General features: G+C 40.6%; 1 protein-coding gene across 3 annotated transcripts in view; it reads right to left on the bottom strand.

Annotated features, from left to right (window-relative positions):
* Positions 1-21105, bottom strand: part of ESYT2 (extended synaptotagmin 2) — an 85881-nt gene that overhangs the window by 62441 nt on the left and 2335 nt on the right. The window contains exon 1 of one of the 3 annotated variants that reach the window (XM_073238116.1): positions 14349-14740. The exons of the other annotated variants lie outside the window; for them this stretch is intronic. The gene's annotated coding sequence lies outside the window, so the exon portion shown is untranslated. Of the gene's footprint in view, positions 1-14348; positions 14741-21105 lie in introns of those variants that run through there. 3 annotated transcript variants of the gene reach the window in all.

Raw genomic sequence — 21105 nt, 5'->3', positions numbered from 1 at the left:
CACTATTTAGAATAACCAAGATATGGAAGCAACCTAAGTGTCTATCAGTAGATGAATGGATAAAGAAGATGTGCTACATATACACAATGGAATACCATTCAGCCATAAGAAAGAAACAAATCCTACCATTTGCAACAACATGGATGGAGCTGGAGGACATTATGCTCAGTGAAATAAGCCAGGTGGAGAAAGACAAGTGCCACATAATTTCCCTCATTTGTGGAGTATAACAACAAAGCAAAACTGAAGGAACAAAATAGCAGCAGACTCAGAGACTCCAAGAAGGGACTAGTGGTTAACAAAGAGGAGGGGTGTGGGAGGGCAGGTGGGGAGGGAGGGAGAAGGGGATTGAGGGGTATTATGTTTAGTACACATGGTGTGGGGGATCACAGGGATGACAATGTAGCACAGAGAAGGCACATAGTGGATCTGTGGCATCTTACTACACTGATGGACAGTGACTGCACTGGGGTATGGGTAGGGATTTGATAATATGGGTAAATGTAGTAACCACATTGTTTTTTCATGTGAAACCTTCATAAGAGTGTATATCAATAATACCTTAATAAAAAATTTAAAAAAAAGAAATGGCCACAGCCACCAAGCCTTTGGCAACCAAAACTAATAGATCTAATATCTGAATTCAGCACTTAGACAGCAGCCACCAACATTAGGGAAGACCCTTCCCCAGCAGAGATTATGACTTGCTGAAACCTGATGGGTATCAATTTTACCAATAAAGTACTTTAAAATTAAGGTATGCAGATTGTACACATGGCAGACTACAGTGGAGTGTAAACATATGCACTGGGAAACGGAAAAGTCATGTGACTTGCTTTATCGTTACACTCACTTTATATTGCGGTGGTCTGGAAGGGTCTGAGGTGGGCCTGCACTTCTTCAGGCTCACATGCAAAGACCCACCTCAAATCACCAAGAGACAGGACAGCCTCAGTGTTGGGGAACATTCTTGAGAAGATGTGACCCTGCATGCCCTATGAGGTGGACCCCAGCACTCAGAGGCCCTGTCCCTCCCCCACCCTTGGATTGTTGGTGCTGCCTGCCTGCCCTGCTCCCAGAGGCGGCCCTAAGGACATAGGCCCAAGGACACAGCCTTCAGACAGTGATGTGAGGCTGAAGTTCTCTGATAGCACATGGGACGAATCCTGTTAAGGCGTCTGTAAAACTTAAGATGTGGGGGGCAGGTGCAGAGATCCACTTGCCTTGCTGCCCCCCCACAAGCCTTATGTATAAGTCCCCTTGCTTATTAAATCTGTAACTCACAGGCCTGAAGTTGCCTGCCTCTTTCTCTGGTCTCTCCCTGCCCTCTGAGATGGGGCTGGTTTCAGATCACAGAAGGGGGGGCTCCCAAAGGGCTCGTGACCAACACTCTGCCACTGCCAGACACGAGTGAGCAGGGGCTTCCTTTCTGCAAACTGGCAGGGAGTCGACTCCGGCGGCAGAAACTCTGCTTCTCTGCAGTTTACGTGCAGGATTTCCTTCTACAGAGGGAACAATGTGTTTATGGTGTTTTTTATTTTTTAAAAAATATTCCTGGGTTTCTTTGAAGAACTGAATTCTTGCTAAGCTTTGAAAGCCGACAGCCAGGTACCCTAAGTACTGTGCCTCACAGAGAAAGCTGTAACTAATGCCAGCTCCCACTGGCTCCAAACCTTCAGAAGGCGCAAAGGCTGGGGTCTTGTCTGGGCGTCCACATGCACAAAACCAGCAGGTGCAAACCTGCTTGGAGCCCAAACCGTCAGACTCCCAAGACTCCCACAGGGCCCACCACACCAAAAAGGATAAGATTAGGCATAAGATAAGGGCACTCTTCAAAGCCTTTCATATATAAGGTTCAAAGGAGCAGACAGGGAGGGGAGGCAGAAGCTGAAGACCCGGTCCTCAGACCTCGGATGGTCTCAATTCCTCCCCTGGAATTGGGTTCTGGAAGATTAGTGAGGGCAAACTACACCTCTTTGAAATAATTAAACAACTGTTTCCTGAGTAAGCACTGCTGCCTATAGGGTAGGTTCCGAGCTAAGCTACTCACACATTATCTGAGTTAATTCTCACAGCAAATCTACAAACAGGGACTATTAATATCCACATTTTACAGGATAGCTACTGGATGACAGAATGGAGATGAAAAACCAGCTCTGCCTGCCCATGCTCTTGATGACTTTGTTCCTGAGGGATGTGCACAGTGCTGTGGAGACAGCCCAGAATCCTCAGCAGGGCACACTCCAGTCAGAGGGAAGCTTGAGACTCAGATTACACACCTTAAACTGTGCATGGTACTAACAAACAGAAGTAGAAAATTTTGTGTTTAACAGTGATCTGCTTATCTAGACTCGGGGGTTAAATATGGTACAAGTCCTGAAACACTGATAGTGAAGCTCAGCAAACCTGATAAATAAACTTGAGAGCAATTCACAATAAAGCACCATTATCAGACCCAGTGTTCACCCAAGACTAAGAAGAAACTGACTTAAAGACCGGTTTTACTTAATATTTTCAGTCCTTCATATGAAAAGGCTATGACAAGAAGTAATGACAAAATCTCATGCATTCACCCTGTGACCCAGGATTCCCTTTTTGGGAATGTATCCTAAAAACCGACTGAAAGAAGCATGAAAACGTGTGCACAGCACTATCTTTACTAGCAAAGACCAGAAACTACCCAGAGAGCCAGCAACAGCAGACAAGCCGGATGAACTATGGCACCTACACCGTGAAGGTGACCACACAGTTATGAAAGGAAGATTTTCATAAGTTCCAGGTATATTTGAATAAGTGCTCTGGAACAATTTCTAGAATCTATTTCTAAGTGAAAAATACAAGACTGAGAAAAGCATGTACAATTGGCTACCATGCATCCCAGACAGGGAATGGGAGACATGTACTTATTATATACACATATTCATATACATGCTTACACAATTTTTTAATTGAAAATTATCACAGTCCTTAACCATCTGTGTGCCTTGGGGAGAGAATGGGAAGGGCATAAGAAAGAGTGGAATAGGACAAGATATATTTGGGCAGGAAGCAGGCCAGCCTCAGCCTCACTCACAGCGCATCGCCACTTAAGGGCACCCACACGTACAGCACACTCTGTTCCTTTTGAGGCATGCACATATGTCACCTCCATCAGTCGTCACTGTGACCACATAAACAGGCAGAGTGGGTACATCCCCAATCACTGATGACAATAACAAAACACACACAGATCAAAGAGGTTTGCTTAGTTTTACCACAAGTGTTGGCCTCCGACACTCACCTCCTGCCTCCAAATCTCACTCTTAACATCATCAGGCCATCTAAGTGGTCCCTTTTCTATCTTCTCAGGATCAGAGAATTCTTATCAACACAAAACCAGTGATTCAATTCACCAATTGAGCCAGTATTAATCAGTTGCATTATTTTCCAGTCAATACTTCATACCAAATTATTTGTAAAAATTATTAAACTTCTACTTTCTATTAAAGTCTTCAAAAATTACAAGTTACTATGTTCTGTAAAATAAGATACTACCAGATTTTCCAGCCAAAGAAAATGTAACAGAGGCCAAATATTCTTTAAAATACCATATATATATATATATATATATACATACAAACACACTTTTACATAAGTTATATGTATTTATAAATGCACAGAATAAAGTGCCAATATATAAACTAGTCTAACAAGCAGTGGGATGAAGTGTTTCCATTTTCCTCTATTTCTATACATTCCCTATTCTTGGAAGAAGCATAAACTACCTTTCTAATTACTATTATAATTTAAGACAAACATTAAGAATTTTCTAAAACAGAAGTACTGTTTTTATACAATAAATAAGATCATGTCAAAATAGAATTTGTATAAATTAAACTATAATTTAATTATCTTGGAATGGTAGAAACAACATTCTCTTACACATAAGTAATCTAATCCAAATCTGACCTGAAAAAAATATACTTTTTAATACATGAAGTTTTAAAGGCAGTAACTGTGTTGAGTCAAACACTTCCCTGATTAAATACGACTAAATGACTCCTGAAAAAAGTGTTCCCAATGAAAATATCTGCCTCTCTAACATTTGATTTCTCTGAACTTGCTGGTATTTTTCAAATTCGGTCGGCCAGTGTGCTAGCAAATGCCTATCCTGTCACACGTAACGCCAGAGTGCCGCATAAGCTGCTGCTTCTCTCTTGCAAACCACACACCATACCACAAACCCTCTACAGAATGTGAACGTTTAGTAACAAAGCTTCCCTACCAGGGCATCACGTCCCAGGACAGAGGCAGTCTGACCTGCATGCATTCTGACTCTGTTGCTGCATTTCATCACTGTGCTATTCCTTAATCTCTTGTCTATGTGTAGATTGTTCTTTTTGAAGAAGAGGCTAAAGAAGCCAGTTTTCGAGCTGTTACCTGGGTCTGGCTCTGTGTCCAGATCCAGGGGCGCAACAAAGGATTAGACATGTGCCTGTCCTTGGGAAACACATGGCTAGTGGGGTGGACAGCACAGAGAAGTGTGACCACCAGCCTGGGAGGGAAGAACAATAAGGTGAAGGGGGGCCTGATGTTGCCTGGAGGGGTCCATAAGAGACTTTGTGGGGAACACGGTCTGTGAGATGGGTGTGAACAGATTAGGTGAGATTTGCCATGCAAACAAAAGAGAATATTCTAACCAAAAACAATGGCATATTAAATTTACTCTGGCTGAATTAGTAGATGGGAGGAATGATAAACGCTAAGGCTTGAAAATCAGGTCAAAACCAGCCTGAAATACTTCTGCACCAAGCGAAGGAGTATTGATCTTACTTTACAGTCAATGTGTCATTGCTGAGGTTTTTAGTAGAGAAAGGATGTAAGGTTAGTGTTTGGGAAAATGCTCTGCAGTAGCCCCTGATCTATTCTGGAACTACCAGACAGGAGGGCAGAGAAACCACCTGCACAAATGAGGGTTCAGCTCACGTGAATGGGCTGCACTGCTAAAACTTATGTAAGATGAATTTTGAAAGTAAAGCCACCTCTTATTAGTAGAATCCCAAAGCGTTCAATAGTTCTGAGGTTTTTAATTTATAAGTGGTTATTTCAAAGTGCTAAAGAAAAAGAAGGTATCAAAATTTAAGAAGGTAAATCTGTTACCAAAATTTAATTCTGTTCATTAAGATGAAAATCTGCTTTTTGCCAATACATATTCATAAACATTTGCTTATTTTCCACAAAACAGAATTCAAACCAGCAAGAACATGGCAGAGAAAAACTGCAATATACAGAGAAAATAGAAAACATGTTCCTAAATCATATAGGAATGCACGAACCCATGTCATTTGGTTTCAAATCTTATCTTTCAACTAAAAAAACCCAGACAAGACAAAAAAAACCCAAAACTCAAATCTCCTTTAAAGACCAATTTTTTTTTGTTTTCATATTTATTTATACTATTTCTACAAAGTAGAAACAATCATTGTATGATTACTCAAGTTTTGATTCTATTTAAGAGTTGACACTACCCAAGAAATCTCTTTTTAATCTTATCTTTAAAAAGAACAAAGGCATATTTTGGATATTACCCAAAGTTGTTTTATTTAGGAAAATATTAAACCAAATACACAAAGACAGAACATGAACTGTAAGATGCCCTACACAGTATCTTTTTTAATGCTCACAACTGCCCTTTGAACAATTAATGGCTCCATCTCACAGATTATGAAACAGACTCACAGGGAAAGACTCGTGTCCAAAATCAGAAGGGAACTGAACGGACCTGAGGCAGGAGATCCACCTGCTCTAAGGCAGGGCCCCAGTCCTCCCTGCTATGCCTTGCTGAGGTATAAAGAATGGAACAAATTTATACATAGCTAAGCATTTCTAATTAAGTTGTATTTTTCCTGTTTCTGAGCATTAAAAAGATAACAAGGGATGATGTTTAAAAGTGAAGCTAAATAAAGGGACTTTCTTTCTTCAAATGGTAATGCCCTTGAAAACAATGCTGGCAGTCAGCACTTGTGGGCTTTACCATACAATCTGATTCTTGCAGAGGACTGTGCACCTGCAGCCACACAAAAGCAGAGCAGGCACTTCACAGAGAATGTGAGGTGTCCCTTTAAAATTCCACCAGCATGAGCAGCACAGAAACATGAGTATAAATTAATGCCACTGATTCACTCCTATATGTAAAAAATCTAGAATAAGGAAATCAGGGTGTGGGAAGATATGAAGAAAGATACACATCTAATTACACCTAAAGCATTACTGATTTAATATCTTCAGGTCAAATTCAAAAGACAAATGAAAAAAAAAAGGATTTCAGAAACCAATGTCATAAAACTTCCATTGGTAAAACTGGCCAATCAAGTTCATTCGTTCATATTCTTCCTCATTCCAAGAAGCATTTTAGCTCTGCTCATTTCTGCATAGCTTTTTAGGCTCTGTCTTTAAAACAAAACAAAAAAACCCCACTGAATTTTTAGAGCCATGCCTGGTTCCAGTGGAAGAATCCCTTCACTACTGTGGCAGGAAGGTGGAGGAGTTCAATCCATCTAGTACAGTTATGCTGAGACTGCCCCTGAGCCTGTAAGAGGTCCACACCTGAAGGACAGCCACCACCTGTACAGAAACACCAGTTTTCCTACCCCAGGCAACGCGTTCTATGTAAGTCTACAAAGTGAAAAGACCTAAGCAGTTTTTATTTTTCTAAAATTAACACTTAGATCTCAAAAGCTAAGACTAGATGAGGCGCGACCAGGACAACAGAATCACAGCCTCTAAAAAAACCTGAGAAGCCGGGGTTCTTTTAGCTCTACCAGGGTAAAACTCCAGAAAACTTCTAAGCACTCAACACATACCTCTGACTGGGAGACCACTGAAGGCTTACTTAAACCTGATGTATCCAGAGCTCACAGGCTGGGAGATACTAAAAATCTTCAAATGTTTAATATTGTTTTGGCTGCATATGGATTGCCTTAAAATCAGTGCAATGGGAAAAAAGTAGCCCAGAAAAACTTTGGACTAAAGGGTGTCCAAGGTTCCAACATATAGAAAGACTTCTTGGAGAACCCAGGATTTGGGAATTATTGTCAATGAAGAGGTAAATGCGGGACAGTTCAAGTGAGCATCAGAAATTGTTCTCAGTGTCTTGACCTTGAGCAACTGGACAGCTACAATTCTTCACAGCAGTGCTTTCCAATCAGGGCAGACACAGAAAACAAGGGGTATTATGGCCTGCTGGGATAAACAGGAGGGGACCTGGGAGCACCTATATGGGACTTGGAGAAAAACTCATCACCAACTCCTGCATATTATATAGTTATGATGTGCAACAAAGCATTCAAGAAAGCATTAAATACTGACATTGGACAAAAAAAAAAAAAACCCTCCAAAGGATTTAAAACAATTTACGTTTTAAACTATCGGCATCTTGCAATGTTACCTCTTTGTGGCACACTTGGGGAGCTCTGTGCATTCCTACAGGCTGGCTATTAAGCACATGACTCAAAGCTGAATAGGTGTGCCCTCTGATATTTCCATATTTAAACTTCTGTACCCATTTCCCACAAGGGTTATATTGTAACTATCTCTGTCTTTCCTCAGTTTCAACCTGCCTCTCCCTATCTTCCCCAGAGGCTCAGTATGCACAGAAATTGGAAAAATAGGGTCGAGAAATCGTAATATTTTTTTCTAAGGTACTGGGATGCTTTCTTCTAATGACTTTTATAAAGAAGAAAATTTTCAAGGTTAAAAGCGGTAGAAAGGAATGTGTCTCTCAGAGCCTCTGTCAATCCTGTAATAAAATGTTAACAGTATGGTCAATTACTCAATTGGATGATAAAAAGAAATTGCAAGATATAAATGGATTTACCTATTCTGGTCTATATAACAAGTAAGCAGTCCATTAATTCACACAGAACAGAAAGCAATTAGCCCTTTTTCAAAGCCCACACAGTTATAAATTTCACAGTGGTGAAATTTATGTGAACTTTGGTTACTGTGTAACAGTGTGATTCCATACACCAAGAAGAACACTATAGTACAAAGACATTAAAATATAATGACACTGCTGGGAAACCCACCTGTTTAAGTCTTTTTCCTACCAGGAAACATTTTCAAAATTCTCTCATAGGTGCTCTTTAGGTTCTTGAGGAATTTCACTGGAGCCTTAGCCAGAACCACAGGTAGTGGCCATGTCCACCCTTTGAATGCTCACCACAAGCTACAAAGTTAGGTTATTACCAGCTTTCTTCTTTCAACTCAAACGCTTTAAAGTAATTCTGATATGAGGTCTTGTGTAATTTCATATACGTGTCTGCCATTTAGATATACTATTCATCATTCATTTATTTTGCAGGGGGCTTAAATTCCAGCATATGCATGGAAGACAGGAGAATTCAAGGTAGACTAAAATTCAGAGGCACAAACTTCATAGCGTCTACCCAGGAGAACAATTAGATGTCCCAGCATCAGAACACTAATGTCAGGAGATTTACTTAGTGGCTTACTATAGATGCATGCCAATGGGTATTTTTCAAAGATTTGAGGCATATTTTAACAAAATTCTAAAGTCATTTAGACATTCTTTCTGTGGCTACTAAAAGAAAGGTTATCCAAGGAAATTATCTGACACTTACAGTTGGGGTCTGGCAGGAGTTACATCAATTTCACAAATTACACTAAGGGTTCAGGAAGAGGGAACATGTCCCCTCGTTTCCTTCACTAAAACACGTGAGACAACCTTGATGTTTTTTATTTTAAATTCCAATCAAATGCTACTATTCAAATTTACATGTTCATGTTTTGAATGGAAAGGACTAGAAAATAAATATATACTTGCAGCACTAAATTAATTGTGTATGTTCTGTATACTAGGTGGAATCAACCCAGCTTTGTTCTACTACAAAAAAAGAACCTGTATGATTATGAAATCAGGTTTAAAACCCCCTAGAATCACAGAACTGACAGGAATACTGACTATCTACATGGATTCAGAAGTCACATCACGTTTGAATTTTTACTGTGAATTTTTCATGTTCAAGAAATAGGGTTATGTGATATTTCTAAGAGCTTAATTTTATTCTCTCACACAGACAGTAAATATCTCAAAAGCTATGAGAATAAAGTCATAGAAATTCACCAACCTAAAATGTACTTGCTTTCTTCCTTAATGACTTCATTCATATACAGTGAAGAACAGTAGATAAACAGGCACTTCAAAACATTAGGACTTTTTTCCTGATTTTAATCATTTATCCTTATGCACTGGAATATAAGATTCTGGTACATTCCCTATTACACTTGCTTGTCATTAACCATGATCATGCAATATGGAAATACCTAATAACAAACCAAAAACAAACCCTTCAACTCTCATGTTAACAGTGATAATCTGGGGGGAAACATGATCACTTACTCTACCATTCTTGTTTTTCACACAAGAGATCAAATAATGACAGGGAACCTCTGGAAAAATGATAACTTTTTGTACCTCTCTTGATCAAATCCCAACTCTCTCCAATTCTTCCTAGAAAGCCCACTAGTTCATTCACTGTATGTGCATCACTGTATACACTAAACATACTTAGATCCTAAGATGGCCCTCAAGGATTTCTTCTCTTCTTTCTCTTTTGAAATAATCAGACATCGCAACACGACCACCGAGGCCCTGCATGTGCTCTGGCCAGTCTCCCCCATGACTGCACCTTACACTATAGGGCAACACACAGGATGCCAGGAGGTTCACTACCTATCACCAATCTCCGTCCGCCTATCACAGGCAAAATCACACAGGCCACACACTGTCTGACCGCATGTTCGTGGGACACCCAGTACAGGGACACCTGGAGAGACAGAGAATGGACAACAGGTGCCTAGGGCTGGTGTGAAAAGGGTGGGAATTAGAAGTGAGTGCTGGCGGGTATGGAGTTTCAGGGAGGACAAACAGGTTCTAAAACTAGATTTTGATGATGTTTTCCACAGTGCTGTGAACAATATTGAAAAGCAACGAACTGTACATTTTAAGTGGCTGAAATGAATGATATGTGAATTATGTATCAAACATGGCTGTTAAAAAATAAAAGGGAAATGAATATACCAGTCCCTAAAACACAGACTGCAACTATACTTCATTTATTTTAATCACAGATTTCCCAGAATGGTGAGAACCAGGTCAGTAACGCCAGAGGACTAGAAGTAAATTAGTGACCACCCCACTGTTGGTGGCCTAGCCAGCACCCAAGGACACGCTGGTGATGTATGTGCCTTTAAGGGCACCTGGTCCACTGACAGAGGAGCAGTCGTGCCTTGCAGGCCCCAAATATTGTTGGAGTTTGTTAAAAACTTGCATATATATTGGCACTGAAATATCTGGTAGGGCCACGGAGCTCCGTGGATGAACTGCTTTCCACCTGCCACACTATACACCTAGTGAGGACCTTCTCCATCACCCCCGCCCGCCTGCCCCGGCCTCCTCCACCGGTAAACATGCACCTCCCATTTTACATGAGTTTCTTGCCCACTGTTCCTCTTTAAGCTACTCTGCAGACACCCCCAGTTTAAGGGCCGACTCCCAGCTTGTTCCTTGTTTCATATTGACTGGCTTGCAGGGACCTGGCAGACAGATCACTGCACTCCCTTACCACCTTGCAGGTGAAGTACCTGAGCCCCATGAGGCTGTTCTGGCCTGCAGCCGGGGTGGGGTGGCCACACTGAAGAATGGGGATTTTTAGGCTAGTGAAACCATTCTACAAAACAAGGAGAGACTCCTAATGTAAACTGTGGACTTTAGTTAATAACATATCAACATTGTTTCAATAACTGTAACAACCACCCTAATGAAAGATGTTAAATGTAAGAAACTGTATGCTGGCTGTGATATGGGAACTCTGCTCAATTTTTCTGTAAATAAACACAAGCTGAGAAAATTCACTGGGGATCAACTTGCACTGAAGGAAATATTTAAGTGAGTTTTTCAGGCAGAAGGAAAATGATCTCCAAAACATGGAAATATAATAAGAAAAAGACCAAGAAAGAGCATTTCTATTATTGTCCCAACTACACAGATCAAAGACATTCAAAATATATACTACAGTCCGGTCGTCACCCCCTAATACTTAGGAACACTAAAGCTACCTAAACTGAAGATATAATTCACTCCTGAGGTGGCCATCAGTTTGGCTCTGTTTGCTCTATTGGAGCAATACCACCTCTGTTCTCGTCGCCGGCCAGGGGCTGCGACTGGGCCCTGCTCTTCAGCATGGAGGGCACAGACACCTCAGCCCAGCATCACCTCTGGTGCCCATCTGCATGACTGCAGGCAACTGCTGAACCCCAGGCCTTAGCCTCCTCCTCCGAAAAGTGGAAATTATCAAAATAATGACATTAGACCATACCTAATCCCCAGTTTCTTCTTCACCATCATCAAGGCTAGGGTGGAGAGCACAGAAGGAATGGCGCAGCAGCTAACAGACTTCCTAGTTCAAATGCCACCCCTGCCTGCCACTACCAATTCCGGGACCAGAGGCAGGCCATGAACTTCTCACGAGTCAGCGGGTTCTGTTTCCTCATCTGTAAAATGAGATGACAGGCCTGGAGGGTTCAGAGGGCTCCCTCCTCGAGGGGCGTAAGCAAGCCCACAGTGAGCGCTGCACGCATCAGCTGTTTTCCTTGTCTTCCCATCCCCCGATCTCCTCAGGAGGTGCGCAGGGTCTACCTGGCCGTCAGCTCTCAGACTGCCCCACACGCCGCTGCCTGGGAACTAGAGCCAGACAGACGCACGTTCTCCCGGCGCTGGCTGCAGCTCGGGTAACTCCTCTGGGGGCTCCTGTAGGATTCTGAAACTCAGCGTTCATTAAACAAAACCAGTAACCTCCCATATTTACCCCAGGTCTCCAAACTACTGTCCTGTTGTATTTTTCTTGACAAATGGCATCACAGTTCCTTACCCAGCTGCCCAGGCAAGTAACCTGGAGCCATCTTTCACTTCTCTGCTCCACCCACCTCCTTCCTCCTTCCTTCCCAACAAGACTCTGTGAGATCAGGCGCTCTTTCCTTCCTCGTGCTCAGATCTGGCCACTGGTCTTTGTCTCCCAGTCCACCTGGATGTCGCTGCCACGTATTTCCCCGGGTGCGCATCAGACAAGGCCCAGGCTCTCGGCCACAGTGAAGGCCCCTGCTGTGCTCCTCCTCCTCACATCCCAGCACCAACACTCTGCCCACGCAGACCCCCCTCCTTCAATGGCCCAGCTCCTCTTCACCCGTCGCTTCTGCTTATCCTCTCTGCAAGGCCACTCAAATTCTCAGGGGGCTCCAGCGGAAAAAGGGAATAGCCATAGCGTTGAGTCCAAGACAGCATCGATTATAAGATGCACCTTCACTTTTTTGTGCCACTAAGAAGTTAAGGGCACGCTGATTCAACAACAGTGTGAGGTGAATCTGAGTTCAGAGGTGTTAATCAAGGGACAAGTGTCTCCCAGAACTGATGAAATACATCTGAGTCATGCTTACTGCTGTTTAGCCATCCTGGCTCCTGCGTACTCCGACATAGGGCAGTGTTGTCTGCTGAGTAAAGGCCCCAAAAGATGTCCTGGTTCTATTCCTGGGAACCTGTGAATGCTACCATATGTGGCAAATTCCTTAATGAAATTAAGTTTCCTGAGACTGACCACCTGGGATGGCTATGCTAGGCCATACTGCATGTGTCCTTATAAAGGGAGCAGATGGAGGCCTGACCGACAGGACAGCGATGGCGCCGTGAGGACGGACGCACACAGTGCCAGCCCTGGCGGTGGGGGAGGGCCAGGGCCCAGGAACGCCCCTCCACAAGCTGGGAGAGGCCTCCAGTGGGAGCACAGCCCTGCCAATGACCCTGCCAACAACCCCTTACGTGCTGCCTGGGGTTGATCAAGAACTGATTTCATTCTTTTGACCTCCAGAATTGTAAAGATAAGTTTGTGTTCTTTGAAGCCATCAGTCAAGTCTGTGGCATCCTGCTGCGGTGGTACCTGCAGCAAGCAAACACAAGTCGTAGCCTCCCCGTCCTGCTGCTATGAAATGACGATCTACAGATGACTCCTTTTAAGATTAGCCTTTGTCCACACAACACTCAGTCTGTATTTCCCCTGCTATAAAACCACAGTCTGACTCAAACTATTAAGTAAAACCAACACTTTCTACTAGCTACTGGATAGATTTCAAGATCTTTAGGTATGTGAAAGAACACATAGAAACTCCACTGTTAGTTTTGTTTCAGATTATGTTTGGGTTTTTGGTTTTAAAAACCCAGTACTCAGACATTAACAGATCTTACATGTTCACTTGCTAGGTATTTAAATATTTATAGTGTAAATGAAATAAATTGACCTCAGTTGGTAGTTCACCTCAAATACATATAAAAATGGCAACGTGGGCATTATGTAACAATTTACAAATTGGGAGTAAAAGTCCTAATAAGAAAGCAATTAGTCATTACTGCCCCGATGACTAGCTAGGTGTACCAAGCAGGCTATGTACATGTACTCTTGCTGGGCACTCAGTGGACATGAAAGACCTTGTCCCTAACCTCTAACCCTACACCTAATCATAGGACAAAGCGCCTTTAACTAAATGCCTTAACAAACATGTAAACAGCCTTGTAAGAAAACGAAAGGTCAGGTCAATAATTTTAGCAATTTGATAAGGGCACTTCAGCATGGTGGCACAATTGAGGATGGTATATAGTATGCACTCTGGTGCAGCATTTATGGCATGAAGAAGGTTGGACAATGTTCTCATCACATATCACTGAATTTATCTTCTGCATGTATACTTACTCTGGGAAACCTAAAACACATCAACCCCTCAGATGCAAACAAAAGGAAACAGCTCCCCATCTAATACAGATTAAATTGAATTATACAACTGACACAGAAATAAGGTGTGCGTTTTCATAACCCCATGTTAGTCACTAGCCAACAGTTATTCTCAAGAGGAAGGAGATAAGAATTGGAATGAAAAAATTTCACAACACCATACTGTCGAAATATATCTGTGGTTACCCACTGCATCAGGGTGGCTGCTGCAAGGAGAGGGACAGCATCTGTTTTAAGGAAGCAGTAAGGATAAGGGGTTATAAACGGCTGCTACCGCGATGTTATCTTAGGGGTACGGGGGTGGGTAGGGCGGAGGTGGAAAAAGATTGTAACGAATGCTTTCAGGAGTGAATAATAACAAAGCATGCACTAGACGAATTCTTAGCAACACAAAATAAACAAACCACAGTGAAAGAGAAACAAAGAGAAGCTGCGGGTGTCTTCTGGCCCCCAGTAGGAAGCTGGTGGCAACACTAGGACTGAACGGGAACCCCAGCCACCCACACCACTCACCCATGGGCACCGCTTGCCTGCGGCATCCCAGGCCAGCTGCCCTCGGCTCTTCCTGGGTCCAGCCTCATCACCACTCTAGGCTCACTTCAATGTCCTTCTAATGATGAGGAAAGTAAGGTCTAAAAGGTGTGACTGACTCAGCAAGTGCGTAGAGCTGGGAAGAGAGGGTGTCAGAAGGAACCTACATCTGTCAGAGACCCAGAGCTGCATCTAGGCAGGAGGCCATCATGGGTGAGGATGGTGCCAAGAGAGTGGCCCCTCCTCTGCCAGGGGCACACCCCCTTAGGGACCAAGGGCTGCCAGGTGACACTAACACCAATCACATGGCTGGTTATTTTCAGACAAAGCCAGTGACAATCCAGTAGTGTTCTGTTCTTCAGTTTAAAATATTCCACTTTAATATCCCAACACAGCACAGAGGAAGAAATGCTATTTAAAGTTCTGACTCCATGTGGAGGGAATGCCCTTCTTTTAAAGGTTATTTACATACAAGGAGTTCTGCATTGTAACAATCCATTCAAAAACAAACATTGCCTTCCAAAACTAGCCTTTTGCTTATAAAATTTTCATGCTACGCTCATGAGTTCAAAAATAGTTCACATATCCTGGACAGATCTGATGAATAGGTCAAACAAATAATCTTTCATAACTTGGAAAGCACAAAAAATTAAGTATCTCAAACTCAAGTTTTATCTTCTCATTACATAATGTGTAACAATCTCATTTTTGAAATCTGTCCATCAAGCATCATTTAAACAAAGCATGACACTCTCATAATAGATAATATTACAATAACCAAAGTCATATTTCTGAAGAATATGCAGAATGTAATGCTTAATGAAGGAGAACACAACACACACACATACATCCATATGTCCTAAAGACCCAAATGTCAGTAATGGTGTTAATCAATATCACTAGTTTGCAGGATTGCAGGTGACTTTTCCCTCTTTCTTCTCCAAAACTTGAAATGTTCTACCGTGAGCATGCATTCTTCTCACACCAGAAAAATCTTTTTAACCTGTCTAGTCTTAACACAGAAATAAAGAACACAACTGTGTATTCATTACAAATAGAAAGACAGAATTTCACTAAGTGATTGAATAAACAAATAATTCAAGTTAATTTCAATGACAATTTCCCAATTAATGAAAAGGAGAGCATGATGAAAATTGTCATTATTTATCAGTATTTCCACATCTGCTGTTTGTGTGATTATAATTCCCAAGTCTAATCACCAGGTACAAACACAGAGTGCTTTTTTTTTATTAAGGTATGATTGATATACACTCTTATGAAGGCTTCACATGAAAAAACAATGTGGTCACTACACTTACCCATATTATCAAGTCCCCACCCATACCCCAATGCAGTCCCTGTCCATCAGTGCAGCAAGTTGCCAGAGATCCACTATGTCCCTTCTCTGTGATACACTGTTCTCCCTGTGATCCCCAACACCATGTGTCCTATAAACATAATACCTCTCAATTCCCTTTTCCCTCCCTCCCCTTTAGTAACCACTAGTTCCAAACACAGAGTGCGTTTAAAAAAGAAACTGCTGCTGCTGACAGAGTGCACTTAAGAAGTGCTGTTATTGTGCTTTAGTGCCTTCCTCAGACATCCTGCGGTGATTCACTAAAAGGGCACAGGTGCTGAACTGCAGGTCTCAAACATCCACTCTGAATAATCATAAAGCTGCCTTTTACAAAGGAAGCAAAGATAACAAAGTACGAAATACTATTCACAGCTAGATGAACAAACCTTACAACAAAGTTTTAATTCTCATCAAGATCTTTGTTTTATCCTAATTACAACCCTTTAGTAGAATTCGTGCCTCATATCGAAAATTACCAAGTATCATAATTCTTCCAAGTAGTAAAGATACCTCAAGACAAATGCTGGGCATAGAAGCCACAGGGCATAAATCTGCAAAGAAGTAAAAAGCTAACTTTTTCAAAGAATATTGCTTCTCTCTCACTTACCAACTTTACATTTCCCTTGTATGGCTGCAGAAGATGGCTGGTTAGCCAGAGACGGGTAAGATTCCTCAAGGGAGGAACAACCTAAGACAGGCACAGTCGCAGGGGGGCCATCAGGTGAGAAACTGGGGATCAACAGAGGTGAGGCTTAGAACCCCACCCCACCCCCGCTTTGAGAGAAATCTTCTGCATCCATGGATGTTTTGCTGCCCTTGTCTAGCTTGGATTAATACTTAGTCTATAGGCACAGACCTGATCATCTACATTTGCCCTCTTACAGCACTAAATTGAGTTTTCTGCCTTTATCTCGCATCTACCTAACACTTTAGCATTTTATTAAATAAAAATAAGAGAGAAATGTAGGATTCACATATAAATCAAGTATAAATATCAAACAAATAATCATATCTGACTTGATTGTTTATAGTTCATGATGCGTGATCAAAACCGAGTTTTTGTGATATGACTGCCCTTGCACTGTTCACCATGTAAGAACTTATTCACTATGTAAGAACTTGTTCACCATGTAAGAACTTGTTCGTTATGCTTCAGAAGATTGGAGACTGTTGAGAATTAGGCTTGGGGTTGATTAATGATTGTGCATTGAGTCCCCTATACAGAATTTTATTGTTGTTAACCATTTGATCAATAAATATGAGAGATGCCCTCTCAAAAAAAAAATCTTTGTTTTAAAATAGGTCAATTTAAAGAGTTGAGCTGTTACCTTATAGATGTACAAAATGCTCTAAAAGGCATAATTTTATTTTAAAAAGTGAGCATACCACTTCATCAACCAAAAGACCCAAGTAAGTTCTGCCTTTTTTTTCTTACGTAGTAAAGATCTAGAAAACTTTAAAATCCAAAACCATATTTTCCTGAACAGGTGATTTTTAGTATGGTTTATGAGTATAGATATAAAAATTCACAGAAACAATTCCATTCAAGGTTGTTAAAATTTTCCACCAACTATTAATATGAGTGGCTTGAAATTATGGATATTTTAATATATTTTTTTTCCTGGATTAAAAAAATGAGTATGCATTACTTTTATTAAAAGAACTACCAATGCCTACTATGACTAAAAGTAGGATTATACATAGATTTTGTGGTATTACCAGCTAGTAAATTCTTCAGTTTCAGGCCCAGTCTTACATTCATGCTTCTGGCTTCTAGTACAGTACCTGGAACATGGCAAATGTCTAATAAATTTGGCCAAGGGGACAGATGAATCAATAAAGGCTCATTTTTTAATCCTTATATGTAAATTGGGCTAGTTCCTTAAAATATGATCTACTCTAGGAAAAATTCACCAAAATAAATAGTTTCCTTTAAAAAAAATTATAGGGCTTTTTTTTTTAAACAGTTAAGTAAAATAAATCAAAGAAGAAAAATCACTGACAGGGACAAAGACCATGAGAAAACATGTAAATAAACTTTGTTAAGTGGAAAATTATTCCATGCAAAAGACATTGTTTATGTAAGAACTATGCCCCACCCAACTCAAAAACATGAGGTGACTCAGTGTTCAAGGCACAATAGGATCATCAAGAGTAACAGGCAACAACAGTCTGTTTGGAACAGGGGGACCGGCACTTCCAACTACTTCAACAGCACAGTGCACAACAACCCAGCAATGATCTTGGTTGTAAGATTTCTGGCAGCTGAAGCAAGAAGAAACCTCTAAGGAATTGCACACGTTTCCATTTTCTGCTTTCATAAGCTTAGTTCTGAACACACACTCTCTCTCTCCCCTTCACGTGTAACACTCTCATCTCAAGAGTCGTGTTTGCATTCATGACCAGTACAACTTCCCTGTGGGTTGAGAGAGCTGCGATGACACCTGGGCCCCAGAGAGAGCACATCTCTTCACCCCTGGGCCCAGAGTAAGTCAGGAGCCTCAGTTCAACCCTCAAGCACCTTCAGCACGGTGACAAAACCACCCAGAAATCCACATTGCTGCCCTGCTGGGCTCTGGGATATGCCCAGTTTCCCTCTCCTGCACTTCTGCGTTGCTGCTCTGGAGGATAATGTCATGTTCTTCTATTCTTCAGTGTCCAGAAGTATGTCTATATGCACCCCTCACCACTGACTACCTCCTATCCTCTCTTCTGACTCACCTCCGCACTCTGGGGCCATCACACTCTCCCACATAGACACCTGAAAGACAAGTACTTCAGACCTTGAACAATGCAAGGGTTGGGGCACCAACCTCCCCTACCATCGAAAATCCATGTATAACTTTTGACTCCAAAAAAACACAACTACTGATATCCTACTGTTGACCACAATCCTTACTGATAACACAGTTAACACATATTTTGTATGTTACATGTATTATGTATTGCAATCTTATAATAAAGTAAGCTCAAGAAAGTGTTTTTTCAAGTTGTCACAAATTTCAAAAAATTTTTGCATATATTTATTATAAAACACTTGCGTGTAAGGAGACCTGCACAGTTCAAGCCCATGCTATTCAAGGCAGGAACGGTCTACACTCCTGTGCATACTGGGTCCTCCAATCTTTAAGTGGAGCTGGAAAATTCATCAGAGGCAGCACTGTAATGTAAACAAATTATGTATCGATATCTTGAATCAAAGTTAAAGTTCAGAATAACACACAGAGAAACCCCACATTTTCTCTGTTTATATCTTTGAAACATGATTTCCATTGTTAGTCAATTAAAATTTGTTTATTTAGCCAATAAAGTATCAATATTTAGAGTAACATTAAGGGTAAAAATATTTACCTAGTTATTTTTTTCATTTATAAGCCCACTCCTTTCATTAAATTTTCTTTAAAATGTAAATGTCTCCAGATTTAAGTTGAAAACTTTTAAAAGTTGTAACTTTAGCTTAAAGTCCTTAAGCAAGGAGATGTGTACAGCTTACTTTGTACTGTAACTGATCACCTTTTTCATTCATTTTTAAAAGAAATTCAATATAATGTTTTAACACTGCTGCGATACAACCCACACATCAAACAATTCACTCATTTAAAGTACACAATTTCATGGGTTTTTTGGTACATTCACTATGTCTGTGATATTATTCAAGGTCAAATGTTGTAACCAATGTAGAAAATCATGAAAACCTAGAGAAAAGATAAAAGGTTCACTAAGCCTAACAGGAACACTGAATTACTGACCAGTTTTTATTAATAGTTTCTTCACTGGATTAAGATTTGTATTTTATAAATATATATATTTAGTATGACACACATTAATATCAACATGTTACATGTATTTTCACTGTGTGTATTAAACTATTTATAGTTCAGTCTTAGCTCTGTATTATTCGCCCACCCTGAAATGTAAAGTAAGGCTAATAGTAACCTAAAATAAGTATTACTAAAACTAGAGCACACAAGCCGATGGCCGCATATGTCCTAAATTTAAATGTTTTTAGTTTAAAAAGCAGGTATTTACTACTGTATGGCTAGCAATATTGGGGTATTCTAACTTAATGAAACATTCAGACCACATAACACAGAGCAACCCAACGCTCACAATCCTTGCCCTCTTTGAACTGCACAGCAGTGTGGGATAAACAAGAGGCCCGAGGCATCGCACATCCCCGTTACAGCCACGAGGATTCTAACTCTCAGAGCTCTAGGATCGAAGTGCTAAAGTTGCAACCACAGTTTAAAATAGCTGAACTATGGCTCCTGATTTAGCTACGCCAACTATTTTCTGTTACAAATCTTCACAAAATTTCACTGGAGTGTAAGTCAATAATTACCACTGAGAGTAAAAGCAAATATTTTCTCTTCCTTTACAAGAGACTGAAGCATAGTCTTTTTCTCTTGTTCATCTGGTTTCCAGCCTATGTGTATTAAAATTTTGGCTATAGTTATTTTCTCCCCAGAAAGAGATTATAACATATATAAGAAAATAGTTTAAATACAAATTATATTCTTACATAAAACTTCCCTGAAGAACTGTGGGAAGAAGAAAGCTCTCCACTCCCCACAAAAGATCTGTACACAATGGTATAGAACAGCCGAACAGAGAAGCTGACTGTGCTTTAAATTTCAATCAATCAAAGTGTTAGAGTAATAAAAGACCAATTGTCAGAACAGTTGAGTAATAAATACTGTAAATGAAGGTTTGGGTGTCTTGTTTATTTGCAGCCAATCAGCATTTATTGGCAATAGTAAACACAGGAAAAGGGCACATGCATCCTGACAAGTTCTAATTTTTCAATAAATAAAAATAGCAGTGGAAAAATGCCCTTATTCATCTCATAGAACCTCTTCAGGAATATTCTTCACCCACAGTCTAATTTTATAGGGCTCAATTAACACCTGGTAGACAGCGAACAACAAAAAGGCTAATCCTCCATCCACCAACCCAAATCTACCAAGCCCTTTTCCTGTTTAATAAGGAAAAAAAAAAGTGAAGAATAACAATGCAATTTACATTAAAGCTGATATATCAAAGTCTTATAAAATATACATCACATGTTAAGTGAGAGCCATTTTTCATATTCTAATCATCTTAATTTCAAAGAGTACATATATTTTTCTTAAAGTATTAATATCTTTATCTAATTTCCCATTCCAGAATAAAGTTTTACTTTAGTAAGAAAATGAATAGTGTCAGTAAACAATCTTACAGTGGCTTTAGGACCTGTGCACGTGGATTCATGCTTTCCTGGGCTTCCACCCACTATGAGTCATAACTGTCAATGACACACTAGGAAAATGTGCACAAATATACTTCATTTAAAGTAAAATACCAGCCCAAATTTCAGAACTCCAAGAACCTAAGTATGCACAG

Source organism: Manis javanica, chromosome 6 (genome assembly GCF_040802235.1).
Source record: "Manis javanica isolate MJ-LG chromosome 6, MJ_LKY, whole genome shotgun sequence".
NCBI classification, from domain to species: Eukaryota; Metazoa; Chordata; class Mammalia; order Pholidota; family Manidae; genus Manis; species Manis javanica.
This window is presented reverse-complemented; position numbering and strand designations above follow the sequence as displayed.